Raw genomic sequence first — 17,954 nt, 5'->3', positions numbered from 1 at the left:
GGCCCGCCCCCGCCCGGCGCGCCAATCAGGCCAGGCACCGCCCCTCGCGTCACCGCCCCGCCCCCCCGCGGCCCCGCGCCCCAAGTTTTGGAAAGGCTCAGTTCCCGCGGGTTGGCCAGTTGGCTCCCAGGACCCGCCGAGACCTGTGCTCTCCGTGGCTTCCTGGGACCCTCGGCCCCCACGCACACACCTGGAAAGCAAAGGGTTAAGCTGGGGAAAGGGAAACTCTAGGAAGTAGACCCCCCCGGAAAAGCAGGGCAGCTCGAAACTCCAAAAAACTATTCTAACTCAGGTCTAACCTAAATCCCTCCCCCTGCACTTGGCCCCTCGTGCAGTCGGTCCGATGCTGGGGGACTAAGCACGTCGCCTGGCGAGGACTCGAATGCCCTTTTCTGGCAGGAGCCAGTTTGTGAGTGGATCTAGACCGACGCCGGCCGCCCCTCAAGTGCTGGGGCGGGTGAGGAATGGTTCCACCGGGGGAGGTGAAGGAGGGGGAAAATCAGGGCCAAAGTGGGACCTGACCTTTGCTGCCTGCCCGCCCAGTACCTGCGGCCACCTCGTAGGTGTGCAAGGCCTAGGATGGTGCTCTGCTTGGCACTGCCACCGGATCCTCGGGTTTATGAAGCCATCCAAGACATTTAGGGAAGGGTGAAGTCGTTAGTTCCCGTGGTGTCATGCAGACGGGTTTCCTCGAGGTCCCATGCCCCTCTCAGGAAGCCGGAAATGCAAATCCCGCAACGGGGTCCAAGGGGCAAGGCGGATACCTAGGCTCGGCTGGGCTCTGAACGCTGCCCTCCCGACACTGCTGGCTCCGCCCGCACAGAGGGCCTCGGTGCCAACCACGTCCCAGGACCACCGACGCGCCCTCCTAGCCCAGCGTTCCCGCGGGCTCGCCGGAGCACTGCATTCCAAGGTGAGTCCGAGCCGCACTTAACACAACTTTGGGGCCCACAGGTAAGCCCGGGGCGCCGGGGTGAAGCTACCGGGGTTTGACAGGCCCAGCGCAGGCTGGAAGGCGGACGTGCTCCGCAGGGAGGCAAGCCCCTCCTTCCTTAGGTCCTTATCTCCCGGGGTTGAAAGCGCTCACTTCTAAATAATTGGACTGAAGAATTAAGGACGCTCCACCCGCAACTATTTGCATTTTTTCCAGCGGCTCTCAGAGGCTGAATTAGCCGAAAGGGAAGGAATGCTAATGTAGGAATTTCAAGCACCTGTGTGCCCTGCCCTCGGTTAACCAAACTCAGTGTGAAAGAAGAGCACGTTGCTGCTGAATGCACCTAGCCACGCGGGTGCGGTCCTCTAGAAACGCGAATTCTGAGTCAGTAGGTTCGGAAATGTTACGATTTGCAGTCTTCAGACCTTTTTGCTTTTATGTTGGTCATATGATTTTTTTCTTTTTTTAATTTCAGAATTTTACGGGGGTACACACATTTTGGTTACATAATTTGCTCTTGTACAGTTTGAGTCAGAGTTGTAAGTGTGCCCTTCACCCACTTAGTGTGCATTGTACCCGTTAGGTGTGAATTTACCCATCCCCTCCTCCCCCTCCCACCTACTTCATTTCCCTTGAGTTTTACTTCCATACGTGCAAGTAAGTGTTGCTCGATTAGTTCCAATTTAGCACTGAGTACATGTGGTGTTTGTTCTTCCATTCTTGCAATATTGGTCGTATGATTATCCTTAGACTGTGGCATAAACTCCAAGAAACAACGTCAGATTTTTGTATATTCATAGAAAACACATCTGGAAGAGTGCACACTGTTACCATGGCTACCCAGGTGTGGGATTGGGGTGGAGAGAAGAGGGAAGATAAATTTTGGACTTTATTGACTTTGGATTTTGTATTTTCCCAGTTATATTTACTTTCATAATTTAGAAAGCTAAGAAAAACATTTTTAAAGAAACGAAAGCTAGAAATTCTTTAAGAACTCTACAGAAAGTATAAATTAATAGATAAATGAAGCCTAATTTTTTCATTCTCTGTTAAAATAATCTTGAGTCTGCGTTCCTTGGTTTAAATAAAGATATCTCTAGGCTGCTGGTCTGATCTTTAGTGTAGTGATGGGACAAAGCTGACAAAATTTTCTGTGCCATTAGATTAGTATATTGTTTCTATGCCTATGTGTCTTCCCTTTAAATGCACTCCCAGTAGCCACAGACATGCTTTCAGGGACTGCCAGCCAAGGAGTTTTTAGTAAAGGAACTGCTACAGTGTCAGCTGGCAACCAACAAGGAAATTAAGCTTGTGTCCTTCACAGCTGCCAAAGGCTGACCAGGCCCTGAAATTTAAAAATAAGGGCGTTCTCTCTATGGTGCCATTAATCAATGCAGCTGGGAGTGTATCTGCAACAGTTACACTGTGTCTTTGGGGGACTAATTCAATGCTAGATTCCACATCCACTTGGCTATAGTCCCTACTCTTAGGTTTGGACCAGGGTCCATCATCAGTAGGTAGACTGATTGTTATGGAGAGTTGGGCACTTGTCCCCAAGGTAGCATCAGAAGACCAAGGACAAGTAGTTTGAGGAGAAAGAAAGGGAGGTTTATTAATTTGCTGGCAAATGAGGAGGTTGGCAGATTCCTGACTTAAAGAACCAACGTTCTATCTTTAAGCAGAAACAGAAATACAGAGCTTTTAAAGGGAGTGTTTTCAGCTCCAGGGTATTGTTTAACTACAATTGATGGTTCTGACCTACCCCATCTCCAGTGAAGACAATCTAGCGACTTCTCCCCAGACATTTCCATTGAACCATCTCCAGTGGTACAAAAAAACAAAGAACACTCCCCTGCCCTCCGGAACCACTGGCCTAGGGCAGGGATACAGGTTTTAATTCCCAAAAAGGGTGGGGAGGTTTTAAAGAGACAGCTTGTAAAACATTTTTACTCTTTTTCAGGCCATTTCCTGTTACATGATCATCAATTATTCAACAAATATGTGCTGGCCACATACTACCTACTAGGTGCAGGACACAGGGCTAGGCACTGGGAGTGGTGAACGTGGCAGAAATGTGCTTCCAGCTTGGAGCTCACAGTCCAGCTGGAGAGAGGAGCTTAACCATTAAATGCACTATCAGTTATTAATATATAATTACACTTGTGATATGGGCCAAAGGGAGTGCACGGTGGTGGGATCATGTGGCGAGTCCAAGAGGAGTTCCTGGCTGGTTCAGGCCACAGGGAGGAAGTGGTTGAGGGGAAGCTGGAGAGGCAGGCAGGGTGTAGTACATCATGTTACAGAGTTTGGACTTTGTGACTCCTAAGGACGTTCAAAGCAGGGGTCATATACTGAAATTTGCATTTGGTGTAAGATCAGTCTGACTGCAATGTGAAGAAGGAATGGCGTGGGGGAGGAGTGAAGTGGAGGGACAGATAGGAGGCCGTTTGTTGAGACTAAGTAGTAGAGTGACTGCTGGGCACCAACAAGACTGTATTGCCTCTATGAACAAATTTCAGTGACCTCTACATGTTTTTTTATAATCTTCTCCTTTATCTAACTACTTTAACTTTTTGAGTTGTTTCCCAGAAATGGTGGAATTTTTATAAGACAGAGGAGTTGAGATTCGTAATGCCAAGAATCACCATCCCCCATGACCTGCCCCAGTGCTGCCCCAATGTACTTGACCTACCCCAATGCATGTGGCCCCTCCTTAAAAAGCCCGTGATCTCTTTTGGTGGGGAGGTGGATTTGAGACTATTTCTCCCCATCTCCCAACAGACATCTTTAGCATTAAAATTCCTTTCTTCCTTGGCAGTCCTCATTGTCTCAGTAATTGGATCTTCGTGCAGTGAGCAACTGGACCTAGGCTGAAAACCCTTTGCGGTTTTGAAGACTGAATAACATCCATTGGAGTTAGTGACGTTGGTGTCATCGGGACTCCAGCAGTGACTGGTGGAGTGAAGCGGGTGGGAGGTAGATTGGAGTGGATTGGGGAGTGAGAGATGAAGAAATGAAGGCACAGAGTGCAGATAGCTCTTGAAAGGTTCGACTGTGACAGCTGGAAAGAAAAATAGCTAGAAAAGGATGTTATGTCAGCAGTGGGTTTATTTGAGTTTGTATATTTTTATTATTCTTTTTAGGATGGAATTACTCGAGTGTATTTAAACACAGATGGGGAGGATCCCATAAAGAAGAGAAAGGCGAAGGTTCCTGTGCCCATGGGAGGGGATGGCACCAGAGCATGGGTAGGAAGACTGACCTCATGCAGGGGCCACCTCCTCTATTATAACAGCAGGGGACAGCTTGGAGGCCGACTGAGCCAGGCAGATTTGGTGTAGGGAGCTGAATCTTTCCACCTAATGACTTCCTCTTTCTCTGTGGACATAGGAGGCTAGGGATGGGGCAAGGAGAGATGAGAGATTTGAAGAGTGCGGGGAAGGTTTATCATAGTCATTGCAGAAGTTTGGGAGGGTTGTGATGACCAGGGAACAGCTAGATAGCAAGGCAGCATGGCAGTCTGCTTCAGGTTGGTGGCTGTAAGCTTTTAAGGTGCCTTTAGCCTTCCTGTGTGGTTTCCTCCAACAGTTGAGCTGCTTACTCTGGTGCTGGCTCAGGTGAGGAAACTTGCTGGGGCAGAGGACCAAAGGAACTGAGAGCTATGGCAAGAGTGAGGTGATACAATCCGTGATCGGAGATAAAGGACAGAAGTTAATGTGTTAGGTAGATAGCAAGGGATTCTGGGTCTCCTAGGGACGAAAGTGGGTGCCATTGCGGTTCATCCCTGCAAATGGGCTTTCAGAGAGGCTTTTGGGAGATCCGCATGCATAGTAAGACGCAGGTCACGTAACTCCCAACTGTCCAATCAGAGTGGTTCCATGATGATGTCTGAACCACGGGGAGGTCCCTATCTGGACACTATAAAATAAGACCTATTCCATAACCAAGTGCTGTCTCTTTTGCTACAACAATGGGTCTGGTAGTCATCTGTGGTGTATATATTTCACTCTGTAAACCTATATCTTGCTCTGTAATCCTATCTTTCTCTCCTCAATAAACCTCATTTTCGTGCTTGCCTTACTTTAGTGTGTCTGGTCATTCTTCTGCCATGAGCGCACCAAGAACTGACATTTCGCATGTGACCTGACAAATGGACTAGACAGGTCAAAGGGGTGAAATCTCAGTCACGCTGGAAGGAGAGGAGATCAGTTAGAGATCTGGGTGCTTAAGGAAGGGGTTCAGGAGGTGGGGAAGTTTAGGGCCATGGAAAAGCCAGGATGTGATGGGGGAGGAGTAGAGGAGATGGTCACTGGAGAACTTGAGGTCGAGGGTTAAGAATCAGGGTATTGGATGGGTCATCTGTGTGGACAGTGACCGTCCAGGATATGGGCAGGAATTGCGCTCACGGTGCCAAGGCCATGCAGCCAAGAATGAGGAAGAGGGAATACCAGGAGATCAGAAGATGAGAAGCATCAGGAAGGGAAGAGAGAGTATGGCTGGGCAGCTGTCTCCTCAAAGGAACAAGACTGTTCGCAAGAGCAGGAGGGGAGGTAATCAGTAGAGGACCTACCCCACCTGGGGGCACAGGGGAGCGAGTCCCCAGCCTCACCTCCCTGTGCTGCAAGGGAAGCAAAGAAGGTGAGAATTCAATTCTGCACAGGTTAAGGATGGGTGACTGAATAGATGTCTGGCCAGACAGACAGAGATGCACAGATTGATGGACTGACCTTCAATTCAGTTTGCTTGTTGAAGTCTGCAGTTCCACAGGACCATGTGAAAGAATTTGGAGAAGAGTAGGTGAGTAGAGGGGATAAGTCAGGTGCCAGGGAGAGCAGAGCATTGTGGGATGATAGAGGGATCGAGGATGTGTGAAGGAATGACAATAAAAACAGAAATGAGTGGCACAGTGGCTTTGCCTCAGTTGTCTCTTATGAAGCCTGACCGAGTAGCTCTGCAACCAGGGCCACATCCCCCTCACTTTCCTTTCCTTCCCAAGATTTCCACTGGGGAAAGGCATGTGGAAGCCTCCCGCACCCCTCCCCGCTTCTCCACTGTGGGCTTTGTTGTCACCAAACCTCTGCCACTCACCTTCTCTCTTCCTCAAACAGGTTGTTGACCTCTTCAGTCTGTTTCATTGTCTGTAAAATGGGGACACTAAAACACACCCAACTCTCAGGGCTGTCGAGGAGTAGAGGAGTTAACTAAGTACAAGCACTTTCTAGACTGTAAAGGCCTGTATGAATGTGAGTGATTTCCCTTGTTCAGAACCCCACATACACCCACATCACTCCTGGGACCGCTCCCCCCAAGAAGATTGTGAGTCCCTGCTCCAGAGGAAGTTGTAATCTTGCCCCGAGACAGGACAAACACACCCAAAACAATTAGCGAGGAATGCACAGCTGTGTCTTATTAAGTGCTAAATTGTAACGTGTAGACAATAAGAGCTCTGAGATCAGAAAAGAGAACAATTAGCCAGGGTTGGGGAAGTCTGGGAGGCTTCCTGGCGAAGGTGGGGTGGAGGGCACCAGGCTGCTCTCTCAGGAGCACTTTGTGAGGAGGACGTTTGTGAATATGCCCGATTCTTTGTGGCCGTGAAGACTGTTGATCTGACTGGCATGGGTCTACAAAAAGTTTCTAGGTCATAGATTTCTCTCTTGGCACTCCTGCTTCCCAGCCTGTTGTCACTCCTCTAGCCTCACCCCCCTTCTCGGTCACGGTGGACGGGCCGTCTGGGCGACACAATGAATCCTGTGTGCTTTGTTCTGGGCTTCTCGTGTTTGGGTTTCCCATGTCACCCGCTTTTCTGCTGAGGAGAGAGGCTGATTTTGAGCAAGTTTCCTGTGCACCCTTTGGTGCCAGCCCCCACCTTATATTTTTGCCCAGCCAGACTGCATGCTTTTGAGCCAGCAGACCTGGACGCCCTTCCTCCTTAGCCTTCAAGATCTGCGGTTCTCCGCATTGCACCTGGTCAGCCTAGGATGCCCACAGAGGCAAAGCCCTGGGCCACACCCGCCTCCTTTTTTCTTTACTGCCTCTGCCTCTGCCTCACTAGCCAGGAGCACCCACCAACCCACCATTCAGGTACAGGCGCCACGGAGCTGCCACCCCAGAGCTGGCTTCCACCTCCTCGGTTCTGTTGGAACCAACTCCTGCAGCCCTTTAGTGGTTCAAGATGAAGGCCTCCCTCCTCAGTGGCAAGTCTTGCCACCGGGTTGGTGCCCCAGCTCTCTACCTCCCTCCTTCTTTCACCATAGGCCTAGAAAAGGTCCCAGCGTGCCCAAGGGCCAGGCACACACAGAAAAGCAACAGCAGCAGAAATCCCCAAATCTCATATATACTAGGAACTTAGGCTGTTACAGGAGGACAGCAGTGTTTTCTTAGTCTGTTAATCAGTCCCAGGTGGGACAATGAAAACACTAACCACCTCTGTCAGTGACTAAAATATTAATTATTGATGGAAAGTGTGGAAGCTTGGAATAGGAATTCTTAGAATTCTAGTCCAATCCCTTGGAACTGGCAAATGAGGAAAAGAAGGGCTCAAGAGCAGCTTTCTGGAAGCCAAAAACCTGATATCAGAGACAACATCTTGAATGGTGGTGGACAATTTTAGGTCACAGGTTAAAACTCGCCTGGCTCCTAAAGCAGACCCTTTGTTCCCAAGATTACTTTGCAACAGCAGAAAAACATAAAATCTTATTATCAGATGCAGATACTAGAAACAAGTGTCATGATTCTCAGGGAGCTTGATCCATATCTCACAGAATCCTGATGCTGGGAGAACTCACAATTCCCAGCTTGTATATGACATTGTGGTGGTGCCTAAGGTCAGCAATTTGAAGGGGCTTGAACAGCTGTCTCTATTAGGATCATCATATTGTTTGGGGAATGGAACTCTCATTAAGGAGAAATGCAAAATCATACTCTTAATTATCATCAAACTGAAAAATTATATTCAAGAGGAGAGGCCCATAATTGCAGCATCAAAGCATGAGATAGTGCCGTTAATATGATTATGAGGGCATAAGCCTATTAGAGAACTTAATGCCTTTTTGCTGCCATCATCCTTTGTAATGCTTCCCGGGGTCTGGAAACCATCTCAATTGTAAACACAACTGTTACAAAACAGTGACGTCCAAGGGGCATAACAGAGATCTGCTGACCTTTACCAAAGGTCAGAGCTGCCTGGCTAAAGAGAAAGAGAATATTTCTGGAAAATGAAGATTGGTCTGTCAACTCTAGTAGGCTCTTTTTGAGAAAGGAAGTATGTCTGACTCCAAGTTCTATCAAGCTTTGCAGCAATCCAGTTGTGGATATAATTGTGAGGTCTAACCATCACCCAGAGATATGCATGCACCACCTCAGATGGACACAGGCCTTAGCTGCTGCTGGTGAAAAATTGTGGTAGGGAAGTCTCCAAATCCAGGTTCATTTCCCACTTTGGGAAGAAGCCAAGTGTGGTCCTCATGAAGGAAGTAACACCTATCTCAAAGAGTTCCCAGGAAGAGGAAATGAGATCATTTGACCAAGTGCCTACAAACACTTGGTGCTTAATAAGTGTTTGTTTCTCTCCTTGGCCATGGTCATGGGACTAAGTCCTCACCAAGATGAAGTACAGATGGTATCTTGGTATAGAATGCTGGACATTCTCAACATTTGTCTTGTGCCTCTCACAGGAGGAAGTGCCATTCTGTCCTCATTCCGAAGGGTTCTGACATCATCATCATCATCATCATCATGTAGAAAGGAAAAATCAATTGGCTATCCCTGGGAGGAGCCATTTGCTTGGTCTTTAGGATCCAATAACTTATGAAGCTCACTTGTCAAGTTCATCTCACAGCAAAACCATCCCCAGGAGGGTAGGGCTTCCTCCTCAAACCTGGCAGTCAACAGCTGGGGAAATCAGAGAGCAGCAGACCCCATGAATAGTCGTAGGAGAGAAGCAGGATACACACAACAGCATGGATGAATCTTAAAATACTATGTTGCGTGAAAGAAGTCATACACAAAAAGTACATATGGAGTTCAAGAACAGGCAAAAACTAATCTATGGTGGGAGAAATCAGAACACTAGTTGTCTCTGGGATAAAGAGAGAATTAACTGGAAAGAGGCAGAAGGGAATTTTCTGGGATAAGAGACATATTCTATCTCTTGATTGGAATGGTGGTTACATGGTAGCATACCATTGTCACAACTCTTTATACTGTATACTTCAGATTTGTGGGTTTTTTCTGAAAAACAATCTTTTTTATTAACTGCTTGGCATATGTACATTTTATTATTTATAAATTATACTTCTACTAAAAAAAAAAGGAAGCAGTCTTTAGGCAGAGGGGAATATGGGCAAGAAGGGGGTTCCCCACCCATCAATCCCACTATTGTGTTAGGCATTTTCCCCAGTGCCAAGCTTTATGGCAGTTGTGAACTGACATTTCAAAATAATCTACAGATAGGAAGGGATGCATTTTTCTAAAAATTAATATCCTAGTCTGGGCTAACCATTTAGGTTCAAGCCCTGTTCCTCTACATTTTGAAAGCCTTTTCATCACCATTTCCTTCTTTCCTCATCTACGGTCATCCCAGGACATGGTTTTCAGGGTCAGCATCCCGCCACCCTCAGCAGCACATATACATTATTGCGTAGCATTGGCTCTGTAGGCTGATGCCCATAATGCTGTAGAAAAAGGAAGCAGAGATTTGTTGATCAACCAAAGACATGTTAATGATCAAGAGAAAGGAGAATTTGGTTCACCGAGAAATCTTCAAGAAGAAAGAATCCTGACAATGAACTATAAAAGCAAAGGGTGGGAAAACGGAATGGGCAGCTGGAACTGGAAAAAGACCTGCAAGTTGTAGATGCAACTTCATCATTAAATACTTGTGTGACAAATCCCTCTGTGCTGTCAAAGGGGATTTTTATCCCAGATGACAAAATGATCACAGGGCGAGGTAGGTTCCAACCCAGCACGTCGTGGCTCTGCTTCAGTTTGAATTCTCTGCTGTTCTCTTGGTACCATCTTCTTCCCACATACATCTGTTCCTGTCGACAGCTATTTCAGGCATCTCATTCAACATCCAACTGTTTCTTCCCTTGTCTCTTTTTGTGACCCATGAAATCTTTCCTACAGTTCCCTCTGAGAGTTCCCTTCCCAGCTTACTGGCTGGGAGACAGTCACATGATGCTTCCTAAGCCAACCACTGGTGGTGAAAGTGGCACCACCCTGAATAGCTTAGACCAATTTGGGCTTACTCCTGAGTCTTCAGGTGAAGAAGTGGGCCCCCAAACCCAGGGCTCTGCCAGCCAGGATGAAGGGGGCATTGCAGGTAGGCTTTCCCAGCTCTGACACAGAGATTCGCGTACAGGAAGTTAATTGGGGAGTACAGCATCGACACCTGAGGGGAAGTGAAGTAAATAGGAATGATCAAAGAAAGACGTTGAGCTGCGGTGCATTCACAGTAAAGGCCTTAGCTGATCTTTCAGGAACCTCTGGTGCTGGGGTGGCTAAGTTGTTCCATACTGAGGCGAGAGGACTAGGCGTTTTTAATCCTGTGTCAGCTAGTCATTAGATGTGGGCTGCCCTCGGTCAGCGTGAGCATAATCTTAGGCAACGTGGCTCTCTTCAGCAGAGGACAAGCCTCAGAGAGGGACTCAGCTGACAGTTGCTGCCATCACCCCTCCCAGTAGATGGGAGAATGAGCGTTCCAGTCTTGGAGGGGAGATGTGGGTGGCACAACACGCCATCCACTGCAGGGGAGATGGATGCTGCATGGGCAGCCCCTCAGGTCTCCTAGAAGCCAACCTGGAGTCCACACTCATGTCCAGAGGAAACATTATATGACAGCTTTTACCAGGACCATTTTGGAACCCAATTACCTCCTTACCTCTCCACTTCCTCAGAAGGAATAGGAGAGCCTCCAAGTGTCAGCCACTACCCTGGTCTTTTAAGAGTAGGACAGCTGGGAGATGGCTTTGTGGACTGGGTTTGGGTGGGACTCAAGCCCTTAGACTTAAGGGGCATGATGCCTGCAAGAATGAAAATCCTCAGGATTAGTCTTGCACAAGCTGGGAGCCTGCTAAGCCCTGGCATCTGCTGAACTTCCCAGATCCCACACATTAAACTGTTCAGTTCCACATTTCCATAGTATGCTTCCTGCCAAGCTTCCTAACACAGTCTACACAATAGGAAAATTAAAACGCGCAGTTAGAGCAATTATGGATACATAGGTCAAATAAATAAGCCTTTGTCTAGGACTTAAGCAGACCTAGTCAACAAGGGTCTAATCCAAAACTGAGCTTTGGATAAAGACTTTATAAAACAAAAGGGAGGGAAGGATTAGAGCAGTTCGCATGATTTTTTTTCTGTCTCACTGAAAAATATGAAACTAACATTTCATCCAGCCTCTCCATGCTGCCTTGCCATCCACTACCACCCCTTGAAAATTCCCTAGCTCTGTTACTAATCTGGCTGTAGGGCCAACTCACAGGAAGTGTCATGCCAGGGGATGAAAATAGTCATCATGGAAAGGAGTGGGGGAAATCACTTTGTTCATTGCTGTGTGTCTAGTTAAATACCTACAAATTAAAGCCATGTGCGTGAGCATTGGTGCGCATATTCAGCAGGTGCAGAGATTATGTGTTACAGAAACCTCAAGCATTTCAGCTAAGCTAATAGGCAGTGAGGAGCTTGAATCTGCGACTGCCGGCTGCTACTGTAGTGGGCAGCCAGAGGTCATAGAACTTTATTATTATTTTTTTAACAAGAAAAATTGTTTACAAGTTTCTCGTCACTCCTCATCGCCTCATTCTAGCAGTAGAGATGTCAAGTCTCTTGGAAGGGACCACTAGAGAGTTCCTTTGGTTATGTAGATGTATGGTTAGGGGGTGTTCATTATTTTGGGAAAGAGGAAATGAAGAAAAGTTTTGTTTTCTTTGTCTTTTTCCCCTGTCTGGACTGACAAAGGCCAGCCCTCCTCATAACAGGCCCACAATCATCTCTGCAGTTCTAAAGTCCATAAAGCTCTGAAAAATGAAAGTTTTTTTTTTTTTCTTTTTATAAGGTGGCACTAAAACTAACTTGGCAGCAAAATCTGACTGGAACTTATGGAGAGGTAGTTACAGTTATTATTTATCACTTTGTGTGCGTCTGTGTGTGTGAGAGACGGTCTCACTCTGTCACCCTGGCTAGAATGCAGTGGTGTCATCATAGCTCACTGCAACCTCAAACTCCTGGGCTCAAGTGATCCTCCTGCCTCAGCCTCCTGAGTAGCTGGGACTATAGGCATGCACCATCACACCTGGCTAATTTTTTTTTTTTTTTTTTTTGTAGAGATGGGGTCTCATTCTTGCTCAGCCTTGTCTCAAACTCCTGGCCTTAAGCAATCCTCCCACCTTGGCCTCCTAGAGTGCTAGGGCCACTGTGCCCAGGCTATTTATCACATTTTATCTATCCCATGTTTTGCTACAAATATGTCAATGTGTTTGATTAATGGTGCACAGTGCTGCTCCAGACACATCAATGTATCTATAGTAAAACATGGGGATATTAGATAGAATGTGTATATGTACTCTATTGCTTCTCTAAAATCTGGAAAATTCTAATTCCTGAATAAAGATTGTGGACCTGTATTAGAATCTGATGGAAAGAGACGACCCCAATTGAGGTCAGTGAGCAGGAGGTTTAACTGTAGGGCTCATATTGTTGTGGGGGGGCGGGGGGACAGTGCGTGCGGCCACTTCTGGGCACAGTGAGTGGGCGATGGGGAGCCACTTCGCATCCAGCCACTTGTATGTTGAAACAGCAACAAAATCAGGAACCTAGGCCATGTCTTTTGGTGGACTGAGTACCCATTACTCTTGTGTATGTACCAAGGGTTGAATTGCTGGGTCACAGGGCATGTGTATATTTGGTTTCAGTGGTTATAGGCAAACAGGTTTCCAACATTGTACCAATTTATACTCCCATCAGTATGAGGATTCCAATTGCTCCAAATCCTCACCAAAACTTGATATTGACAGGTTTTTAAAAACTTTAGTAGTTTCAGTAAAGGTCTAGTGGTACCTCATTGTGTGTCACTGATAATAACAGCAAGCACCCTTTCACAGGCATGTTGGTTATTTAGATACCCTCTTTTGTGAAATGCCTGTTCAAATCTTTTGTCCATTTTAAATTGTGTTGTCTGTCTTTTTCTTACTGATTTGTAGGTATTCTTTATATATTCTGGATGAGTCTTTTGTGGAATATGTATATAGTAAATGTCCAGATTTTCTTTTTAAATTAAAAATCACCTGCACTGGGAGATAGATATGCCCATTCTCCAATCACTCCATGGTAAAGGTGGCATAAGCAATCAGGTAAACCAGAAAGTTTCCACTTAACAGGGAGATAGTGAGGCTGAACTGTTGGAATAGATTTTGGACCTTCCTCCCCTATAAATATATCATCTTATTCCACTAACAAGAACCTTAAGAGGCTGATTTTCATCTGTCCCAAATAAACTCCTTTGAACTCTTAAAAAAGTCCTCTGCACCAAGGAATGTGAAGTGGCGAGAAGCAAGGTTGGATGAGGAGACCAATTAAATAGTACAGATAAGAGATGATGGAGGTTTGGACTAACATAGAGGCAATGGGGACGGGGAGAAGCAGATATTTCAAGATATTATAAGGCAATTAGATTGGATATTGGGACTGGGGACAGATTGTGGGAGAGAAAAGGAGTCATAGGTTGCTGGATTGAACAACTGTGTAGCCACTTACTGAGTTTGGGAACACTGGAGGGAGGAGGAGGAGCAGGGTGATGGGGAAGGTGATGAACTTGGTGGTGACCATGGCGGATTTGAGGTGCCTGTGTGATGCCAAAGTGGAGATGTCCATGAGGCAACTGGATATACAGATCTGGAACCCAGAAGAAAGAGCAGTTTGTTAGTCCCTTTTCTGTTGCTATAACAAAATACCTGAGACCAGGTAATTTATAATATAAAGGAAAGAGGTTTATTTAGCTCGTGATTCTGGAGGCTGGGAGGTCCAAGATCAGGTGGCCCATCTGGTTGGCTTCTGGTGAGGGCCTCGTGCCATGTCATAACATGGCAGAGAAGCAAAAGGGGAGGCAGGCATGTGCAATGAGGGCAAACGCAAGAGGCAGCCTCACTTTATAATAACCTGGTCTCACACTCCCAACAGACTACACTAATCTCTCCATGAGGGCAGATCCCCATGACCCAAATGCCTCTTAAAGGTCCTACCATGTCTCAACACCATTACACTGGGGACCAAGCCTCAACATGAGTTTTGATGAGGACAAACCATAGCAAGCAGGAATGAAGGCAGATATATAGAGATATAGGTAGATGTAGATATTTACATACACACATGCATACTTGGGAGTTATCAGCATGTATTAATAGATGGTAACCAAAGTCATAGGAATGGTTGAAATGGTCCAAGAAATGAAAAGAGATTGAGATGAAAAGAGAATCTAGGATAGAGCCTCTGAGGATCAAATTTAGTGAATGGACGCAGGGGAAGAATCCAGCAAAGAAAGCCAGGAAGAAGTGAGAGAAAGAGAAGAGCCAGAGTGTGCAGACAGGGCAGCCCCGAGAAGAGCTCGTTCTGGCACAGTGGGCTGGTTACCAGTGTTGGCTCATGGAGGTCAGTGGCAGACCATAGGGAGCTAAGGGACTTACCTCCTGGAAGTCTGAGGATGTGTCTTAAACCTGTTTATCTTTTTAATAGGACTGAGTTGTGCTTTGTTCATTGTGGGTACCCAGTAAAGACTTGTTCATTCATTGAATATGTTGATTAAAGCCATAGATGAGAGAGGCAAACCTGCTTGTGTGGGGCCTTGTTTGGGATATAAGGCTGGGAAGACAACCGAAAGAGCACAAAGAGCAGGAAAACGACTGAGAGGTGAGAGAGTTTCCTCATTGGCTTGAACAGTTGGAAAGAACATTTCACTCCTTACCAAATGGAAGAGCGGCAGGGCTGGGTAATGAGAAACAGTGAAAATTGGTAGGTCTTTGAGGTAAAAAGAGGAAGAAACATGGTGGAGAGAAAGCAGACTAACCAAATAAATATTTTATTCTTAAACTCTATAAATCTGGGCTATTTATAGCACCTCAGAGATAATCAAATCAGTTATATTATTTCACAAATGATAAACACTCAGAGAGGCTGGGAGACCCATGTGAGGGGAACAGTTGGTTACTGGCAAAGCTGGGACTCAGACTGGCAGCTCAGCCCCCAGTTTAGGGTATTTCCATCATGAACATAAAATCTCCTTACCGGGCCTCCTTCCTTATTTCCTATCTATTTCCTTCACTTTATATGAGTGAAGTTTGGCTAAAATTAACATCTGGGCAGCTGTGATCATCAGCATGAAGTCACAGACCCTGGGACGGAAGCCCTCTCCACAGGCAATAGGTTCCACTGTGGAGTAGAGGGTCAGTGGTGAGGGGCTCACTCATCTGCCTCCTCTGGAGACTCCCGAGCAGGAGGGGCTGAGCATGGCATCAGAAGTCACCCTGGGAAGTCATTTTTAAAATGTAGCAGGGGTAGAGACAGTGTGTTCTCTTTTCCGAATGGTATTTATTATCTTTATAATCAGAAAACGTTCATTAATTTATTTTAAATGAGAGAGGAGGTGGTTGGGGGGGAAGAGTTAAGGAGAAACAGGGTTTTCGCCAGCATGAGGAGCAACCTGTTAGGATCCATGTGTACCAGATGAAAACTAGGAAGGGCGCAAAGGGAAGCCAATTCTACTTCCCTTCTCCTCTTGTTTCCTTTTGGTTTGGTTTGTAGGTTGTTGGTTTGGTTTTAAAGGTGAATTTCTGTGCAAGGCTGCAACTTGCATAGGGAAGATGTAGCAATTTCCTGAAGTTGGTGAGCTGGGAGACCAGTTAGAGGAGGCTTTACGTGGGGTAAAGCCATGTGACTTTGAGGAACCATTTTAGTGAAGAATGGCCTGAGTACCTGTTAGGAGCAAGAGGATGGAACATGGTCCTGGCCCTGAAAACATGTGACTGTTTGAGTCACTGCTCTATCCTCCAATCCCAGCATGGTGCCTGACAGACGGGGCGCTCAGTCAGTCTTCCCTTAATGGAAAAAAGGGATGTCCATTCTTGAAAAGATGCAGCACATCCCTTAAATTGAAAAAAGTTCTCACACCCTTTTCTTTGACATATTTAGATCCATTAGTCCCAGTGGGTACCCTCTGTTCCAAGATGTCGGGACTAATGGTAGGGAAGAGCCACCATTTCCTCTCTCCTGGTGTTGGACACTGCGCAGCTGGCCGTTACATTCGCTGGCCATTACATTCGCTGGCCATCTCTCCAATTCCCAGGCATTGGAAAAAGACCCAGACCCTAGCAAAGGTTCAACAGCCGAACAGGCAATCTGCTCCCAAACTGCCAAGTCTTCATATCTAAGGTCAAACATGCCTTTCTGGCCCTGAGGAGACTCCAGAAACAGTTTCCGCTCTGTTTGCAAGATCCAGGCCTGGCTGATGCATTGTGGTATCAGGGGCCAAAAGCTGTTCTCATTTGGCTTCCAAGAGTCACTTTTGGGTTCCAGAAGGAGAAAGTTATAACCTCTACAACTTAGAACACTACATTCCAAAACAGCTGAAAAGGCCTTGGAAACTTCTCAGATGAAGTTAATTAAAACCTTCCCCTCCCCCAAGGATCAGCGCCTACTGTTCATGGAGAACCTTCAAGTTGCTCTCCAGCTAAGTCTCTGGACTTAAGACTTTGGTTTGGAAAACTGTGCCATGTAGAAAGTGCTGGAAACAGTTGTTTTCTGCCCCAGAGTTCTAAGCCAGAAGTGTAGGAAAGTCCAGAGGCCTTTCCGCTAGCAGCTTGTACTATGGCTCATGGCTCTTAATTTTCAGCCGAAGGAATTCTGTTCCCCAGATCCACCCAGGAAGAGAACATCTCTGTGGCACACAGCACTGAAGCCCTGTGCTCACCATCAGAAAGGCCAGCTTTGCTCAGGGAAGAATCGATGGTTATCAGTCTCTCCATACAATGTCAATAAGCTTGTGTCACTGAAACGGAACAAGGTCACCTCAGCACAAAGGCAGCACCTCGCTTCCTCTCCTGCTGCTGCAGATTTCTTAGTGCAAAGGATTGAGCCTAGCTCTAGCTTGGCCACACGTAGCTGGGAGGCATTTCAGGAAAAAGGGAGCCATTGTCCCCAACAGGATGCGCACCTTGCCAGCCTATCTCCCCATCAGCCCAAGCACAGGTCGGCTTCTCTGCCTGTCGATCAAGAATGTCCTTTTCAACAAATGTCAAATGTCAAATATCTTTGTGCTTTAAAAGGTCCCTATGAACGGATGTGCTTAGGTATGTAACTGTGACTTTGAGGTGATTTTGCCCAGTCTAATTCCGTAAACATTGACTAAGTGACTGACTTACATGAACTGGTGCCACGTGCTACTGGAAAACCCAGTAGGACCCAGGTCTCTGACCTCAAGGAACTTTTATCATCTAGTAGTAGGGGGCCCTGGCCACGTCAGCTTTGGGCTCTGTCATACCTAATGTGTCCTATGATAGGGAGAAACTGCGCCACATACAGCCCCTGCTCAGAGATAGCACCAGGAATGACCACTGGCTGGGTTAGGACAAGGAAGCAAGCCCAGCAGCCCCTCCGCATAAGCTAGGCAGTGACCTTGAGTGAGGCTGGCGTGGAAAGATGAGCTGGGCCACACCTGTGGGAATGGGAGCTGGAAGCTGGGTGTACACAGAGGAGGCAGGATGCATGGGTAGGAGCTGGGTCATGTTGAAGGCCAAGGCAGCCTGAGCAACATAGCGAGATTCCATCTCTAAAAAAATAAGAAATTAGCCAGATGTTGTGGCATGCGCCTATAGTCCCAGCTGCTCAAGAGGCTGAAGCAGGAAGATGACTTCAGCCCAGGAGTTTGAGGGTGCGGTGAGCTACGACCGTGCCACTGCACTCCAGCCAGAGACACAGAGCAAGACTCCGTCTCTCAAAAAAAAAAAGGCCAAGTGCTGGAGCGGAGCTCCTG

The sequence above is a fragment of the Propithecus coquereli genome, unplaced genomic scaffold (genome assembly GCF_000956105.1).
Source record: "Propithecus coquereli isolate 6110/MARCELLA unplaced genomic scaffold, Pcoq_1.0 Scaffold138, whole genome shotgun sequence".
In the NCBI taxonomy this organism is placed as follows: Eukaryota; Metazoa; Chordata; class Mammalia; order Primates; family Indriidae; genus Propithecus; species Propithecus coquereli.
The sequence above is the reverse complement of the archived record's forward strand: the minus strand, read 5'-3'. Positions refer to the sequence as shown.